Source organism: Conger conger, chromosome 7, assembly GCF_963514075.1.
Source record: "Conger conger chromosome 7, fConCon1.1, whole genome shotgun sequence".
Classification (NCBI taxonomy): Eukaryota; Metazoa; Chordata; class Actinopteri; order Anguilliformes; family Congridae; genus Conger; species Conger conger.
Genome location: NC_083766.1, coordinates 24,300,820 through 24,319,639, shown reverse-complemented (window position 1 = coordinate 24,319,639; position 18,820 = coordinate 24,300,820). Strand labels below are relative to the sequence as shown.

The following is an 18,820-nucleotide window of genomic DNA, read 5'->3' as shown; positions in this document are numbered from 1 at the left end:
AAGGTTAGTATGTAAAACCATGAATTTGAAAGGTGGTATACTTTCTTTTTTCAGTCACTGTACATTTAAGACTATTTGTATGGAGCTTACAAAAGTGCTAGGAACGAGAAATGCCCCCCTCATAAATTTAAATATAGAGGAAGATAACAGCGCTTGCTCACAACAATGACCTCTTATTCGTTCCTGCGGATTAAGGAAATGTCTGAATAATCGCGAGTGTATTTTAGGCCTCGGCGCACAGACTGTGGCCTCACTCGATGTGTGCGTTTACTCCTGTTTATTCTCAGAGCGAAAAACGTCTGACAGGAAGGACAGGTTTTACCGTGGGTGGGACGGCTATCTGTCGCTGGCAGAAATGTTTTGGGAATCCAAAGACTGCGCAACGCTTTGCACTTCAAAGCGCAAACCACAAAAACAGGCTCGCTGTGGAATTCTGCCAGTGCCTAATTGGGGGAGACCAAGACAGCAAGTGGTGCTGTTAAACGGCAGTTGTGGTGCTGTTAAACGGCAGTTGTGTTTTTCCTCGGAAAATGTCTGCTGCGCTGCTACTTTCAATGCAATTAAGTAAAGTTAAAAGAAATCAGATTTAAACTGACGCTTGTTAATCTTGCAAAAAGTACTATTAAAGGTTTTTTTTTTGTGTTTTTTTGTGCATTCATTGTTCACAGGGCTCAGTTATTTGGGAAGGTAGCATTTCACTGAAGAGTCACGATTAACGTCCCAGGGTGCTTTCCTTCCCTTAGTGATGCCAGGAGAGCAGCTGCTGCCTCCAAGACTGCAAACAGCCAGCCGGTTCAGCTCAGCCAACCACAGATTACCTGTACATACACACGCAGTACATACATATGCCATAGATTATAATGGCATTTATATAGTTATATATTGATATTGTTTTGTATTAGCTATTGTATTGTTGTACTTGGGGTATTCTAGCTGCCAACCGTGGCATGCTAGTTTGTAAGTTGATGCATTCTTCAAGGGTTGCGTTTGTATCCATATAGTCAAGCTAGGACTTGGAACCGTACTGTCTTCTCTGGTCCTCTTCACACTTGTTCCTGTGTTCAATCTGTGCACTTCATTGTACGTCGCTCTGGATAAGAGCATCTGCTGAATGCCTTGAAATGTAAATGTAATGCAGTTTTCTAAAAATGTATTTTTTTATCAAATTGTCATGTAGCTACGTTGCTAAAATAGCTACTGTAGATCGCTAATCTGTCGCTATAAAACTCGCTAGTTCTAAAAACCGCTGCCTCCCACCCAGTCGCTGAGGGAGGGAAGGTGCCGTGGGCCTCAGCTCACGGAGCAGGGCGGAATGAAACCGCTGTCTGGCCGTGTCGTTTCAGTGTTCACTGCGATGCAGCTAGCGGGCAAGCTGAGTCTGTATGGGGAATCCCTTCCAGGCCCGGAGCCAATCCTGTCAGCTCCGATCTGCAGAGCCTCACTCACCGGCTGATGTGCCGGCCCTGATAGCCTTAAGTACGTACGTGCGGGGATGGCAGCACACTTCACAGTGAAACTGAGATGACCGTGCACCGCCTTCAACTTGCCCCCTCCCCTGCGCTTCAGATCAAATTAGCATCATTAGCTTGTATTGTTGTTTTTGCTTAGCAGACCACTTTTTCTTTTTAACCAGGGAAACCTGCACAGCTTACAGTGTCATTGAGTCAATCCGGATGTTTTTCTGAAGCAACTGAAGCACCAAAGTTTCGATATGTCGTCAATATGAGTGTAAACACTACTATACTGAATGACCTGCTGTTTCTGTGCAACAATCTGTGCATTACCTCAGTTGGCCGACATGGCGTCAGTCCAACACCTAGCGCTTTCCAGATTACCACCCCCAGCGATATGAGTAGCAGACACCTAGGCTCTTGGTTCTGGTGTAATCGGTTTAGTGTACAATGTTGTAATCATGTGAGGAGTGTCTCTCCAACCTGTAGTGTCTTCCAGATTAGCAATGGGGCAGGCATCCAGGCTCTTGGTTCTGGTGTAATTGGTTCAGTGTATAATGCGGTAATCACGCAGGCAGTCTGTACTGAGACCTCAGTTCTGATTATTATCGGCACAAGCCTTTTTAAAAACAGATTTAGGTCTGGATTCCATCAGCATTCGTCCTTAAACGTTGAGGTACAATTCGATGCAAATTGGTGTGTTTATGTTCTTCGAGTTCAGCACTCAATAAAACTAATTTGAAGTTGACAAGAAAAGTTGGCATTTGCAAGTGAAAGTTGAAGACATATTGATTGACAATAATGTTTTTATTTTTATTTTCATCATTTTTTCAGGAACATTTGCAATGTTTTACATAAACAGTGATACACTCAGCATATAATATACTAAGTGTATGTGGTATATTGCAGTATAGTACATTTATCGAGCACTGTGTGCAGTGGTCGCAATCGATACAAAATGATTCAGCTTCGGCTCCAGACCTTCATACTCTCAGCTGATGGCATTTGGGCTGCAAGCCCAGCAGCGTCTGACCACATATTAACCCAAGCATTAGTCTATAGGGGCAGCCTAGTGGCTAAGGTGCTTGCCTGGGTCCTGGAAGGTTGGTGGTTCAAGCCACAGTGCAGCCACAATAAGATCAGTGCAGCTGTTGGGCCCTTGAGCAGGGCCCCTAACTCCACATTGCTCCAGGGGGATTGAAGTCTAATCAAATGTCCAGTATGTCGCTTTGGATAAAAGCATTGACTGTAATGCAACATAGTCCCTGCTGTGTGTTGCCACAAAAGGCATTATTTAAAATGTATTTATTTTACTGCAAAACAGCCAAAAATCGCTAGTGATTATCTGCAACAGTAGTATCTGTGAGGAAGTGCTATGCAGAGCACACAGAATCTGCTGTGGTTTATGCGATTTGCAGGAAAGGAGGGATCTATGATAATGTGCATTATCACTGACAGTTGTAGGTGGCATATCCGCAGGTGCACATTTAGCTACACACTGAACATGATCGGTTTGAGTGGCTGGCGTTTGTGCTGATGGTGCTCCATCATCTCATTGGCTAAGAATTAGATTTCCTCTTGTGATCGGGTTATCAATCAGCGAACTGAGAGCAGTGCTCTAGAATTGGGTTTGTGCTACGGCAAGAAACAAACTGGGCTCCAGAAAATAGATTTGCTTCAGATGTAAGGTTGGGGGAGTTCCTGGCGGTTCAGAGCTGGGTGGAGATCTCCGCGCCCTCACTCTCCACCTCTGTGGAATGTGCGCTGGCTGGAGTTCACGCTGAGGGTGTGAGAAAGGCCTCTTTATTGTGAAATGTTCCTAAAATCTTACCTGACCTGAGGAAACTGGTGCGCTTTCCAAGAAGAATGCCATTTTGCCCGATTTCCCTTCAGGGATTAATAAAGCAACTGTCAATCTGCCATATTTTGGCAGAGGAACGAGCTTCAGTGAAAAATGGCGACACTATACAAATAATTCTAAGGGTCTGTCATTGTGTGTGTGTGTTTTGTGTAGGTGCGTGTGTGTGTGCATGTGTCTGTCTGCGTGAGTGTGTGTGTGTGTGTGTGTGTGTTTGTGAGCATGTGGTACCTGTCTTTGTTTATATTTTCGTATTTTGGATATTTTTTAGTGTGTACACGAGGGTGCATGTGTGCATGCATTGTGGTTAAGTACATGCATGCACATGTTTATGTACAGTATGTGTCTGTGTGTATGTTTGTGTTTGTGTGTGAATGCGTGAATGAGTGTGTGACTGCTGCCTCTGATAAGAGATTTTAATCTCAGTGAGACAACTTGTAGAAATAAAGGATAAAAACATGTTTTTAGTACATGTCTGTGTATATGTGTGTGTAAGTGTGTTGGTGTGTGTCTGTGTGTGTACGTGGCTGTGTGTGTATTTTCTGTTGGGGGGATGCATGCTTGTGTACTTACCGACTCACATCCTATCACAGAGTACTTGCAGCCTGTCGGATTATGTCTAGATAACAAGCTGAGTTAGTCGAGCTGCCAGCACAACCTGAAGCGCATTTGTGAGTCCCCCTGCCTTCCCAGAGCTTCTTAGCTTCCAGGCCTGGCCTACCTCAATGTGGGTCCATATCCACACCTTCAGAGCAGGGCTAGGAGGCTGCCAACCTGAGCTAACAGAGGAAGGTCCCCTCTCTGATAGAGGGGACATGGTGTGTCCATACAGGGGGCAGAATTGACCCCCAAAGATCCAGTAGCCAGTAGTCTGTCGCATTAGAATAGCGTCACTATGCCACTGGTCGCCATATTGTGATGCCTAAATGCCCCCAAAATACAGAAAAGACCAGTCACAATTGAAAAGAGTACTTTCCTTGTGAAACAGCACTTCCTGAAACCTTAAAGTGCACTTTTAATCACGGTGATTAACCTTCATTTACAAATTTAATTTGCAAATGCTCTGATAAAACCCGCAAAGAAGATTAGCACTGCCTTGGTTCTTTGGCCATGCCAAGTGCATTACATAACATTATATTACATTACCTGACAATACTGCACCTTACATTATTACATTAGTGCACATTATGCGCATTACTGTACAGTATATTAATTTGCGCACAGGCATGCAGACGTTTAGCCTGATGAATAACAGCATTCGTTCCAGACCTTGAACAACAGCATTCCCAGGCCAGTGAGTAAAGATGCAACCCCACTACAGCACCAGTGCTGCTTTAGTGCAACCAAGTGCACAACCATACGAAATTGATTACTTAGTACAAAAGGTGGGAGAGGAACCAAAGATTTGGTCTGGAGAGGATGTGGGTTTGCAGTCTGTATCGGCCGATAGCCATTAATTCTGCTGTCATGACCACCCATGGAACACTGAAAAAGTTTGTCTTAACAAACCTTCTTCTTTAGGTTTATAATGAGCCTTAAAATCTTTTTTTTTCTCTCAAGCAGCAAATTAGGAGGAAAGTCTGCAAAAAGTGTGAAACCGGGCTGACTTCAATGCCGTTCAACGCTTGTTGGAGGAATAAAAAAGTTTAAAAGCCTTTATTAAATTGGAATATCAGTGAAAAATGTTCCCACACAAATATTACCTTGTTCTAAGTTACTATATGCTTGCCAATTAATTTTTCTTACCTTATCGGCAAATCTTAGAATAAAACTGTCTCACTTCAATTATAATATTTAGTCTTATTTCGCTAAAAAGTCATAGAAATCAGATGTTTAAGTCTAAATATACCGTAAGCCTAAACTACTTATTGAGATTGCATAATGTTTTGCTTTTTGCAGTGTAGTTCCTTCCCGTACCATGGGGCGAGTACAGACTGGTGTTGTGACTGGGTGAAGTTCTCCCAGAAAGGGAGGGAAAAGTGCCAGTCACTTCTGGGTTTGGGAGTGAACAGATCTGGCCAGGGTGCAGAGTTTGAAGATTGATTTTTGGGATGGTGGACCTGTTCCATGAAGTGCCTGGGCTTTAAACTGGATGTAAACTGTAACAGGCAGGCAGTGAAGGGTGGTGAGAAGGGGTGTGACAAGGTACAGTAACGCTTGTGAAGATTTGTGCTGCTGTGTTCTGCATTAGCTGCTGGAGTTTAGTGTAGGGAGAGCACACTTTACATTGACACCTATGTTCGAAGGCTAGCGCCAAGGTTTTAAACACTTAGACCAGCACCAAGGTCTTAGATACGCAGCCTAGCTAGCGGGAGTGCCTCTGCTAGTTCACCAGTGAAGCACAGTGAGGCGCAGCAGATTACCATGGCAACGCTCTCTGGCGCTGCAACCCTCAAATTCAAAATAATGTCGTCGGCCCTTGGCTAGGATCGATTTTGCCTTCAGCTGACCGTTAATGCGCTTGCCTTTGGAGTCGTTTGGCGAGGGAGAGGCCGGAGTTGAAATCCCGCCTCTGAGTCTGGCAGATCTCTTAACGCGTTGAGATCTCTTAACAGCGTTTTTAAACTTGACGGCAGCTGTATCAGGCAGCCAGCCTGCTGAGGTGTGGAGGGGCGTGACAGGCACGCTGGGGAGGATTGGTGCGGTTGCGTTGCATTTTAGCTGCAGGGGTTCGGCAGCCTGAGCAGAGTTTTTACAGTTTTACGGTGACTGTGCTCCTCAGCTCAAAGGCTGCTGTGGGTTTCACACATGGTAGGCAGTGTCTTGATGGCTTTGAGATGTGGCTTTGGGTATGGTGGTGTGTGTGTGTGTGAGTGGGTATGGCGGTGTGTGTGTGTGTGTGTGTGTGTGGCGGTGTGTGTGTGTGTGTGTGTGTGGCGGTGTGTGTGTGTGTGTGTGTGTGGCAGTGTGTGTGTGTGTGTGTGTGTGTGTGTGAGTGGGTATGGCGGTGTGTGTGTGTGTGTGTGTGTGTGTGTGTGTGAGTGGGTATGGCGGTGTGTGTGTGTGTGTGTGTGTGTGTGTGAGTGGTGGGGGGGGGTCTGTAGTAATTTGTGTAAGCATGTCACTGTGGGTGCAGTGGGTCTGTATGGCTTTTAAAGGCTGTGATTATCCAGTGGCTCAGTGGGCAGACTGTTAACACATCTCTGGAGGACAACTGCTCTCAATTAAAGGCTACTGTGAGTCTGTGTGTGTGTGACTGTGTGTGGTTATATGGCTTAGGGACTAGCTACTGATCTTCAGCTGTCTGATTCATTGCAACATGAACTTTTCAGCGAGAATAATTCACTATTGAACTAATTCGATGACTCTATCCGCATATAGCTCTTCGTATAGCTTCGTATGGACACTGGTGTCTGATTCCAGACTCTGGATTCCGGTGAACTAGTCCACACTACTTGCAGTGGGAGCTGGAGGTGGTGGAATTTCAAAGATAGACAGACCATCCGAGCCACACAAGTCCAGTATATTTACAGTGCATCCATCCCATGATCCTCGGCACTCCTCCACACGTTTGGGAGCCGGCAGCAGATGTTAGGGGGATGTGCGGGTGGGTGAATAGCTGGTTACCGTGGTTTCCAGTGCTGTGTCTGCGGACCGGGGAGCCCAGACGGCTGAACCGGAGCCCGTTGGAGCATGGTGCACGGGAGGACTATTTTGAGCTTAAGATTTGTGTTTCCTCGGGGGAAGAGAGGCAGGGAGGGGAATTTGGGGGGTTTGTACTGCTGTCTGTGGGGGGCCAGTCTGTCTGTCTTTCTAGCCCACTCGTCTGGGAGTGGTCGCGTCGAGGCTCGGAAAGTTTTACTTGGCCTGGAGTGAGGAATTCACACTTGGCTGCAGTGTGTTCGACGGCACCTTATTGACCCCGACTGGAACAGATGTGAGGTCTGCCTAGACTTACCTGTGCATTTAACCGTTCACCCACAGCCAGGACAGACATGCTAACACTTTCTTTGCTGGCCTTCCAGTTGGACAATTCACATAAATTTATGGGACATTTAATTAATTGATATATTGGTTGACTGCCAAGCAAGAGAGATGTTTGTAATAATATGTCTCATAATGATATAATAAATATGTATGTGACTGTGACTATTCCTGGTAAAATGACTGAAAAGAGTGCTCTTGATTGAGAGTCCCTCTGTAATTCACGTCTCTACACCTGTGGCGATGTTTCATAGGTTAGCGTATAACACCATTTTACTGATGAATGCAGTGTGGTGATATGTTTCGAACCTTTACCTGTATCATAGGCCTACAGGCCTTCAAATAGATCACTGGGTGTTAGGAGTATGTGTGTCAGAATGATTGACAGGAGGGCTGATTAAATGTGCGAGTAACTCCGCCTCCTTCTCTCCAGCAGTACCCTATCAGCACGGCCCCTACGGTGACGGACGGGGCTCCGGCCCCGCCCCCATCCGCTGCGTCCGCTGCCGCGAGGTGTGCAAGGGCGAGGTGGTGCGCGTGCAGAGCGCCCATTTCCACGTCAAGTGCTTCACCTGCCAAGGTAAGGGCCCGCCCTCCACCCCTGCTCCTCCCCTGGGCTTCCCCCTACGCCTGCGGGGTGTCCCAGTACCACGCCACCCCCGATTCTGCACCATCCACCAACCAGTCAGAACCGGTGTGAGGGTTTCCTGTCATCCTGTGTCTCCTGGTGTTTCTCTAATGGAACGCCACTAAACCTTTACAGACCTCCGTCTTGACAGACAGATCACGACGGTGAGTGATGTGCTGGTTAACATGAAAAAACCTGCCATAAGAAATTACAGGAATGTCTGCAGCAGCCCATGAAGAGGAAACTACGCTTTAAAGTACCCGTTATTAAAAGCAGATCAAAAGGTCTCAATCCGGCCCCCGGAACAGTTTAACCGCTTTTCTTTTGAGCGCAGAGGAAGAAAAATGCCTTAAGTAACGCCTGATGTTTCTTAATTTGAGGACTTTTTTCCAGCTGGTGTGGGGTATTTGTCGTTGTGAGGTCTTGATGGATTTCAGATCCAGGTGTTAGCAAGTATGTTAGAGGACAAGACAGTCTCTTGAGAGAGGGAGAGAGCGAGCTCACCTGCTGAAAAAAAACCAGCTCAAGTTCAGGTTTTGAAGCAGCTGGTAGCTGGTTGACCAGTTCAGACCCGTTCCATACTCAACATGGCTTGACCAGCTCAAGCTGTGTTTTGACACGCTGGTCGTAGCTGGACTGGGTCCGGACGCGGTTTTTACGGACGGACGGAGGAGCGTATGGACGGAGCACGCGCGGGAACGATCGGTCGGCGTGACGAGCAGCCGATTGGCTGGCCCGGTGGGCCGCCTCCCCCCTCCTCAGCGCTCCCACACTAGCGGCTGGCGGTCACATGTTCGCAGCGTTGCATGCGAGGGGTTGCCGTGGTAACGGTGTGAAGGGGCCCCCTCCCCTGGGTGGCGGTTATTCTCAGCAACACTCTCCGAGCGGCAGCCAATGGGAGGCCTCGGTGCGAGCTCGGGAGCCCGGCGGTGGGGTGGGGAGGGGGCGTGAGGAGGGGGAGATGGAATCACTCTTCACTGTGACATCATGACTTTCCTGGGAGCGTCTAAACTCCCCAACAACAGCAGAAACCCCATAGTACCTTACTCACTCACTCAGTCATGTCCCCCCTCCCTCTCCCTCTCTCTCATTCTCTCTCCCTCTCTCTCTCTCTCTCATTCTCTCTCCCTCTCCCCCTCTCTCTCATTCTCTCTCACTGTCTCTCTCTATCTATCTCTCTTTCCCTCTCACTCTCTCTTACTCTCTCTCACTCACGCCCCCCCTTCTCCCTCTCCCTCTCCGTCTCTCTCTCATTCGCTCTCTCTCACTTTCTCGTTCCCTCCCTCTCCCTCTCTCATTCTCTCTCTCACTCTCTTGTTCTCTCTCCCTCTCACACTCTCTTTCTCCCCCCACCTCTCATTCTCTCTCTCTCTGTCTGTCTCTCTCACGCTCTATCTATCTATCTCTTTCCCTCTCCCTCTCTCTTACCCCCTCTCTCATCCCTCCAAATTAATCTAATGATTCAAACTGCCTTCATATGACCAACAGCACAACGTTGTTGTACATCTACATCACTGTGACTGGGTTAAACCAAACAAAGAGCATGTGCCCACACACTACTCTACTGCTCTCCTCTAAGACTAACTAGAGCATCCATTTCATTAGTGTGCATTAACAACGCAGTGTGCCAGGTCCTATACAATATCCTGCGTGTGTGCAAATGAATACTAGTGGCCAGTTGTTTTAGTGGCAGATAACTGGGAGCAGTCTCATTCTTTCACTAAAGCGCTTTACAGCAGACATATCCGTTACCACTGCTCTATACCTTCTTTTCCTCAAGCAGGGTACAGTTACTGTAGCATGACATCATGGCTTGGAAACATATGAAGAGCATACCCAACAGTAGCAGACCCCCCCCCCCACCCCCCAGCCCTCTCTATCTCTCTTAGCCTTCCGCTAACAATCTTTATTCTTTAGTGTGCCCTCTGCTATCTCTGCTGAGATTTGTCAGTCTTTTTCTGTGTCCTCTCCCAGGATTTCACACACGTACGTACACACGTCCTCCCCTCCAGCTCCAGTTTCCTCTGACCCTTTCCTCCTCCTTTCCCTCCCCCTCTCCTCTCTTCTCTGTCCTCCTTTCCTTCCTCCCTCCATTGTGAAGTTCTGGGCTTCCCTCCTCTTCCCCCTGCCTGTCTGTCTCCCCCTCTCCTCCACTCCATCCTGGGGTGGTTGGATCAAAGCGGGAGCCTCCGGATCCAAAAGCACCATCCCCCCCCCCGGCTCCAGGTTTTATGATTTACCTGCCTGTCAGTTTTTCTCCTGTCGGGTAGGCTTTGATGAACCATCCGGAAGGCATAGAGGAATTCTCCGCATGGGTTTTTATTAATATTTTAAACTTTAGAAACCTGGATACGCTCAGTTTTAAGAAGATATCCAGGAACGGTTTGCATTTTGCTGAGAACAAGAAAGGGAGGTAGAGTAAGGTAATCCATTCAAACTTTTAACAAAAATGCTTTGATTTTTTCAACCCCTCGACTGCAAAAAAACACATGTCCTGTAATTACACTTCAAATCTTATTTGACATTTTGTCTTGTTTTTAAGTTGAAATATTAGCTTATTCTAAGTTGCCTGGCAAGTGAAATTGTATCACCCCGTTGCAACATTTAGAAATGACTAAAACCTTATTGCTCAAATCCTTTTGTCTTATTTATCAAAACCGTATTAAGAATGAGATTTGGTAGTGTCATGGAGTTATTGGTAGAGTTATGTGTCTCATTGTGAACAGTGGTCATTAATCCTATTAATAAATCTACATAAGTTTTAATTTTAGGCTTACATTGATCCAGCACATCTCCTGTCTCCCTGAAAGCACTCATTGATGTACTGACAGTGGTGAGCTCATTGAAGTGTGCTTTTTGTGTAATGTCATGGGAGCTCATCCATTATGTTGTGATTTTGTTGCCTTGCATTCCGAAGGTGTGTCACATGACTGTTGTGGAAAAGAAAGCGCTGTTTTGTCATCAGAATCCTTCCCCACGGCCTACAGAACAATCGCTCACATAATGATCCTGCTGGGGTGAAGTCCAACCTGAGCGCACACTGGCTGTCGCTTGAAGCATGTGCAGACACACACACACACACGCACACACACATGCTCACACACACATACACATGTGCACACATAGGCACACACACACATGCTCACACACACATACACATGTGCACACATAGGCACACACACACATGCTCACACACACATACACATGTGCACACATAGGCACACACACATGCTCACACACACACACACACACACACACACAATGCACTCACACAACCTGTTGCTCACCAGTCATTGTCGTAAATTCCCCGTACCGTCTCTCTGGTGTGAATGTTAGTAGAATAAGCGCTGGCTGAAGGCCCGCTGTGCGGAGGTGAAGTGGGGGATTTCTCGGTCCGGACACAGAAGGCCGTTTTAAAGTTCAGTCGTCTGCTCAGGCGGAGAGAAAAGACGTGGAGCTCCGGGGCCTGTTACCGCTGGTGCAGCTGTCACATTTACGGGCCCCTGGAGCCAGCTCACTCAGATTTAGGGCCGACAGCGCGCAGAATCGACCCTGACTATGGCTTTTTAAAGCCCTTCCTTTCTCAGCGGCTGCTGCGTCTTTACCGGGGCTGCAGGGGCCCTGGATGGGCTTCCAGGCGGCCATTTAAGAAACAGAGTCAATGGCACAATGAAACGGAACCTGCCTGGGGATGAAATCATTTTATTGTAACTTTGGATTTCGATTGTTTGTATACTGGGGCATGGCTCTTTCTGAAGAAGCTTTATATATTTATTTATTTATTTAATGATTTATTTATTTTTAGGAGGGGTGTTATCTATTTCCCAAAGCTACCAAACTGACAGAGCGGTTATAAATTAACTAAGTTAACTAGCTGGCTAATGTTGGAAATACAAAACCATTTCACTAAATTCTAAAAAATATAAGGCATGAAGTATTGCCTTTATTATACAGTACTGTCTAAATTAACCCTTGAAAATATTGCATATGAAAACCGAAATACATCATACGTGTTAATGCAGGTATCGTCTTGATGTACTGTAAACCTTACTGGTGGAACTGACTACCTGTCTATCCTCTGCAGGTCTGCTTGGTATGTGGTGTGTTTTAGAGGCACTGAGTTCAATTCACAAACAAACCGCAGAACATAAATGAAGGATTACAGAAATCCCTGCTGTACCCTCAGCGAACAGCATAAGCGCTGATTGTTTATAATCGGAGTGGCTATTTCCGCAGATCCCCCTGGCTGTGGTTCAGTAGAGGTGAGCATTACTGGACACTCCAGGCTCTAGTGATTTGGATCATGTCTGTGTGAGTCACCGCTGGTCTACAGCTACACCTCTGCAGGCAACGGATTGAGCTTTTTCAGGATAACAGGCAGAGCAGGACTGATTGAGTCTTATCGATTTCTTTTCGGACCTTTGTTAACTGCCAGTTTGGAGGTATTGGGGGCTGGGGGGTGGGGGGAGGGGGAGGAATGAAGGGGTTTACATCGGTTGGAAATGGGAAGAAACTCCAAGGACACAGGTTAAGCCTGAGGCCAGTTGAAGGAACTTTTCCAAAATTCCTGCTCTCTGTCAACTCTCGGCATAGCCAGCCATCAGTCCCAAGCTTTGACTCAATATTTTTTTCTGGACAAATGTTTGAACTCGTCATCATCAAATTCAAGGGCGGCACGGATGGCGCAGTGGGTAGCACTGCCGCCTCACAGCAAGGAGGTCCTGGGTTCGAATCCCCGTCGGCCGGGGCCTCTCTGTGTGGAGTTTGCATGTTCTCCCCGTGTCTGCGTGGGTTTCCTCCGGGTGCTCCGGTTTCCTCCCGCAGTCCAAATACATGCAGGTTAGGCTGATTGGAAAGTCTAAATTGCCCATAGGTATGAGTGTGTGTGTGAGTGAATGGTGTGTGTGCCCTGCGATGGACTGGCAACCTGTCCAGGGTTTATTCCTGCCTTTCGCCCAATGTATGCTGGGATAGGCTCCAGCCCCCCTGCGACCCTGTTCAGGATAAGTGGGTTAAGATAATGGATGGATGGATGGATCATCAAATTCGACTCCATTTGTGAAGAACACTGCATGACATTCAGGCATATAGCAAACATTCTTATCCTGAGTACTTTCTACATGCAATCTATTTACCCTACTGCACTGTGGCCTCATGTTACACTGCCACCAAAGGAAAATAAATGAGTATTTTTTTATAATCGACCAGTCAGAGCCAGAGATAAGGACACCTGTTGATTGAATTCAGCCACTTTTCCTTTCTCTCTCCCTCTTTTCTCCTCTCGTCTATTGCTAGAACTCGTGTTTGCTCCTCTCCCTCACTCCATTCAGGTAGATACCAAGATAGGTCTGACAGAGAGAAATGTTGTCCTGTTGTTTAGAGAGCTATTGAAGTGGTGAAAATCATGGTGGTGTTCTCAGTAATGAATTAGATAGTAACCTGGCTTTAATCACTCGTTCGTTAGCAACTTTGGAGAAGGCCACTGTGAAGGGCACGTCAAGGAAGAAAAAACGTGTCGGTTTTAAAGTGTTTTACTTTAGAACAGGGATCGTCAAGTCACGGTTGTCGAGGTCTAAGAACTGCTGCTTTTCCATCCGCCCTTTATCTGGGAGTCAGGTGTGACGACAGGATGGCCAATTAGTACCAGTTGCTCAGCTAATTACCTGGGAGAAAAGAAAACCAGGGCTATATTTGAATTCGAGGTCCAGATTTTATGATTGCTGTTTCATGTCTGTGTCGATGTGTCTGTCAGGGCCACTCTGCCATGTTCCTGGAGATCTGTCATCCTGTAGGTTTTCACTCCAACCCTAACAAAGCACACCTCACTCAGCAGCTAGAGAAGGCCTGCCTAACTCTGTTCCTGGGGACCTATCATCCTGTAGGTTTTCACTCCAACCCCAAAAAAGCATACCTCATTCAACAGCTACAGTTGAGATCTCGTTGAGCTGCTGATTAGTAAAATCAGGTGTGCCAAAGAGCAGGGTTGGAATGAAAAAAAAATACAAGACAGTAGATCACCCGGAACAGGGCTGAGCATGTGGCCCTGGTCTAAGTTCCTGTTTTCTCATGGGCCAAATCCCTGCTGTTCCTCTCTCACTCATGTAAAGGCAGTAGCTGGAGGGACCCTCTCTTTGTATTGGAAATACTCACGGGAGTCCTGTCGGCATGAAAACCTGGCCCACGCTGCTACTTCCAGGAAACAGGAAGTCCTTTAGTGCCATTCCCAGACGGAAAGTCTGCAGTGCCCATGAAACACATTGTGGCAGTTATATTTCTCAGTTCATCCAGGCTACTCAGTCCTATTACCCAAAATACTTTGCAGGTCTCTTTTATATTGCCTCTTTATTATCATTTTTATGAGCTATTAGAATCAAAAGATTTGCTCTTTCAATCACTAAGTCGTTATTGTGCCAGTGTTTCATATTCTCACTGTTGCAGCAACAACTGCATACAATTCCGTTTTTATGAATGGTTATTTTTTCTTTCTGTCCATTTCACTATCCTGTTCTAGTGTGGCACTGGAATAACTTACAGAGTGGTACTGTAATCATTTAGGCTGCTTCTTTCTCTATCTCTCTCTCTCTCTCTCTCTCTCTCTCTCTCTCTGTTTATCTATCTCTATTGTTCTTTTTCTCATTCATATCTTCCTCCTCCTTCCTCACTCCCCTTCCCAGGGTTTTGCCTCTTTTTTCTGAAAAGGGCTGGTGTCGGTGTAGGTTTTTGTATTAGGCTTGCACAACAGTACCAAATTCTACTTATTGAGGTCTTGATTAACGCACTACGACACTTTACTCAACTAACTGACTAATGGTGAAGACCATGCCATAGTGCTGGGCTGGAACAAAAACCTGCACCTGAGATTAAATTACGCATATAAGTGATTGGTTATCCCAATCATATCTCACAGCCTAGCTTCAAGGCATTTTTTGAGAAAGACTTGGAGAATGTTTTAAGTTTTGGAGAAGTTATGTTCAGTTATTATCACTTTAGTCACAATAAGATCCCCACAGCTGCTGCATTGCTCCAGGGGAGGATTGTCGCCTGCTTAGTCTAATCAACTGTACATCGCTCTGGATAGGAGCCTCTGCCAAATTCCATTAATGTAATGTAATCCGTTATAATCAGTTATAGATTTCTGCCTGAAGGGTTTCAGAAGTTTCACACAGAGTGGAGGAAGTTGCTAGACTCCAGTGAGCACGAAGCAGGAAGAAGTACAGACGTGGAGTGACCCTCCCGAACAGACGTCAGCCTGACAGCCCCCATCTCCGCTCCCCCTAATTCACAGCTCCAAACACTCCCTTCGCGACTGCACTCCATTCTGTCAAATATATATCTTTTTTTTAAATGAAATGAGGTCCCAAAGTGTTCCTTCTGCAAGTTCATCCAGCATGTTCCTTTCTCCTGGTACACTCTCAGACGAAATGGTTATTTTGCTTGTCTCCATAGAGGAACCATTTTCTGTTCTTTTTGGATGCCTCGGTCATAGGTGTGAAGTGTGAAAGCTCCCAGGCAAACAACCATTCTGCCTGCAGACTGCAGGTTTGACTCCACCACTCTCAGTAATAGTGACAGTGGAGGTGCATTTTTGTTCTTCAAGGATCAAATTTCCCAAATGTACCCTGAAAGTACAGTAATGTTCTCTTTGGGTAATAATGAGATTTCCAAGCCGAAAATGTGGAAATTAATTATATATTGCTGGCAAGGGGTACAAAGCGGAACTATTTGCTTCTTTCTCACTGGAGATAAGAAATGTGTGTAATTACACCTTAAGTGCACTCACAGATAAACAGAAAAAGGTATTTGGCTTGTCCTTATAGGGGAAACCATTTTAGTTCTTCATTGAACCTTTGTGTGGTACATTGTGGGAAAATCGGGAAACTTGATTTTACATTTTGTCATCAAAAAATGTAAGAAAATTGGGAGAACAAACGATAACATACGTAAATGCAGCGTAATGTACATCCATATATATGCGTATGGCCGTAGTACAGCATCTTGTTGTGATGAGTGAGGGTTGCCAGATTTGGCGTCGGCGCAAAAGGGTTAATGAATGATATTTTCATTCATAATTTAATTTCATTAATATTAAATGGCTGCCTGTCTTGAAGTAAATCGATATTCGAAACCTTGCCCCAAAAAAGTACCTGCAAAACACCTTGGGAATGAATAGTGTGTCTTTTATTTTGGCCGTGTTTTGATCCTCTGGGCTCAGTGAATCCCTCTCGGGGGGCTTTTCAGAAGCCGGACCTGCTCCGGCTCATTAGGGCTCTGGGAGCGGCTCCTCGGGAGGCGGGAGGGGCGTTTTTAGGGGCCGCGTGAGGGCCCCTCACCCCGCCGCTCACAGGGGAAGCCGCGGCGGGGAACCCGCTGGGTTTACAGGCCCGTGGTGAAAGGGCCGAGCAGGGCCCGGAGCCTCAATGGGGGCGAGGAGGAGAAAAACGCTTTGTGCTCACAGGGCTTTTAATGGCCTTGTTAACTTGTTTTTAAAACGGGGGAGGAGGAGGGGAGGGGGCGAGGGGCTTATGTCAAAAAGCCCACGGTATTTCTGTGACTTGAGAGGGAGGATTTAGTCTCTACTGAGTGACTGAGTGTCTCTCTCTCTTTCAGTCACCTGCTCACTCACCCCCTCACAAACAGGAATTAACTACTGACTACTTGTCTTGCTCACCTGAATTAGTACCTAATTGAGTATTTCACTCACGCACTCACTCACTCACTCACTCACTCACACACACTCACGCACTCACTCACACAGTCACTCACTCACACACACACACTCATGCACTCACTCACTCACTCACACACACACACACTCATGCACTCATTCACACACACTCAAATAAACAAATATTTGACCCAGGTCTGTTCTGACAGGCCGGGCATTAGAGTTAATGAGGCGGTACGTTGCTACATCTCGCTAGTAGGGGAGGCCCTGCCCTCCTTCTGCAATGGAGTGAGGAAGGGAGAGAGCGAGATTTTCAGGGGCCTCTGGTCACCATGGAAACGCTGGCCCAAGCTACCCCTTGGTAACCAGCGAGACGTCCCCGTCTGAAGGTCATGCAGCGCATCCACGAGGCGCCCAGTGCAGGATGCGTGGGGTTTCGGGGGACAGACTTTCGGCATCGTCCAGATACGTTGTCACTTTTACCAATCCCGCCACACTGCAGCGATAAGCTTCGGCGGAACACACTGAAAGCAGCGGGTTTTAACTCCTGCGTAACGCTGCATTGGGCATGTGCTGTCGCTGTGCTGACCGGGGAAAGGGCCACCTGCCCGTCAGAGCGCATTCCGCCGGAATGTCGGGACACCTGGCCGGCCCCGCGCTTCCCGACAGCTGCCGGGATGGGTCTGGGAATGTCAGGAGCGCTAAGGATCAAACGCCACATCCGCGGCACCTGCCCCAGGTTTCAGCGCTCCTCTGCTCCGGAGGACGGACGCGGGTCTGGCATCTGCACGCACGGGCTGTGAATGATGATGCCGCACGTTCGCACATCTGCAAAACCGCGTTTGAACTTTGGTCCAGAATCAACAGACTCTTATGGTATGTGTGCAGCAAATGTAGGACGCAAATGATGAACTGTTTGGAGTTCTTTACTGGAAGAGTCTAGACGGAAAGAACTTTGGATTTGTACTGATGCCAGTTAGGTCTTGGAAAACTAAACAACAAGAATATACATTATACACAGGAGAGTGTATTGGCAGGCATCAACATTTATGTGATATATATACGCATACGTGAATTCCTATTTATTAAATCATTCTTGGGTTTTCCATGTGGTAAAAAAATCATTAGAATGTAGCATTTGAATCACAACCTGTGCTGCTGTACACATACTGGTATAGCACAAAGTCAAGTGTGCTGGAGGATTGTGGGATATGGGCAAGGCACAGACAGGAGTACAGGGTCAATGGACCAGGCTTGTTACAGTTATTATTGTTACAGTGATTTAGCTGACACTTTTATCCAAAGCAATTTACAGTTGATTAGACTTGAACCAGCAACCTCCCAGGTCCCTGTCAAGCACCTTAGCCCCAAGGCTATGGGCTCCCCCATACAGTGGCAGCTTTCCAGGAGCAGACCCAAGCCAGACACAGCCCCTAGGGACCTTTGGCTCAGGAGCATATACCTCTGGGTGATATATTAAGGACTATTCATTATAATCTGATATGCAGCCCTGCGATAGGCTAAATCAGGACAGTCCCTATTGTCAGGAGGACATTACCATGGCAACACTGGTAAAGGGAAGGGGGGGGGGGGGGGGGGGTTGTATCCAGGAAGTCACGGATTTGAGTTCCTAGCAACACCCTGTCCTATACTTCAGTGTGGTGCTTGATGAAAATTGCTCCAGGTAATTTCCGCAAATTAATAATTTGAAAGTATTAGCTTTATAAACCGGGCTGGATAATTGCTCAGTTGCACATCTGCCACCCAGCAGGGTAAGATGCGGTTATGTAATTCCTGTTGTTCTCCTCTGACAGGTACATGCTCTCAGGCGAGAGGGGTCCAACCCAGAAGGGCCTGAATTAATTCTCACATTTTCCTCATCGCTGAGCTTTTAACCCATTCACAGAGCTGGTGATAACGGGAGGCTCAGATGTATATATCATCTGCCTGTGGGATAGGGATGCCTTACAGACCATTTATTTGCCTTACATATATTTTTTGGTTTAACCATTGAGCCATGGCTGAGGCATCATCTGCCCGTGGGATATGGTCTCTATGCATTCATTCAATACTGAGGTGGGTGACCAGCTTGACCATGCTGGTTGACCAGCTCATACCCAGCTTATGACCAGCTAGACCAGCTTATGACCAGCTCAATATTCAAGCTGGTCCAGCTGGCTTTGCTGCATTTTACAGCAGGGCAAAGTCCGGTCTGCAGAAGCTCCCAGGGCTCTGCTTCCACACTCCCATCACACGCTCCAGATGCAAATCTTCATCGACCCTAATTTGCAAAG

At 46.8% G+C, this 18,820-nt stretch overlaps 1 pseudogene; it reads left to right on the top strand.

The window, feature by feature from the left end:
* Positions 1-18,820, top strand: part of LOC133132589 (actin-binding LIM protein 3-like) — an 88,940-nt pseudogene that overhangs the window by 15,453 nt on the left and 54,667 nt on the right.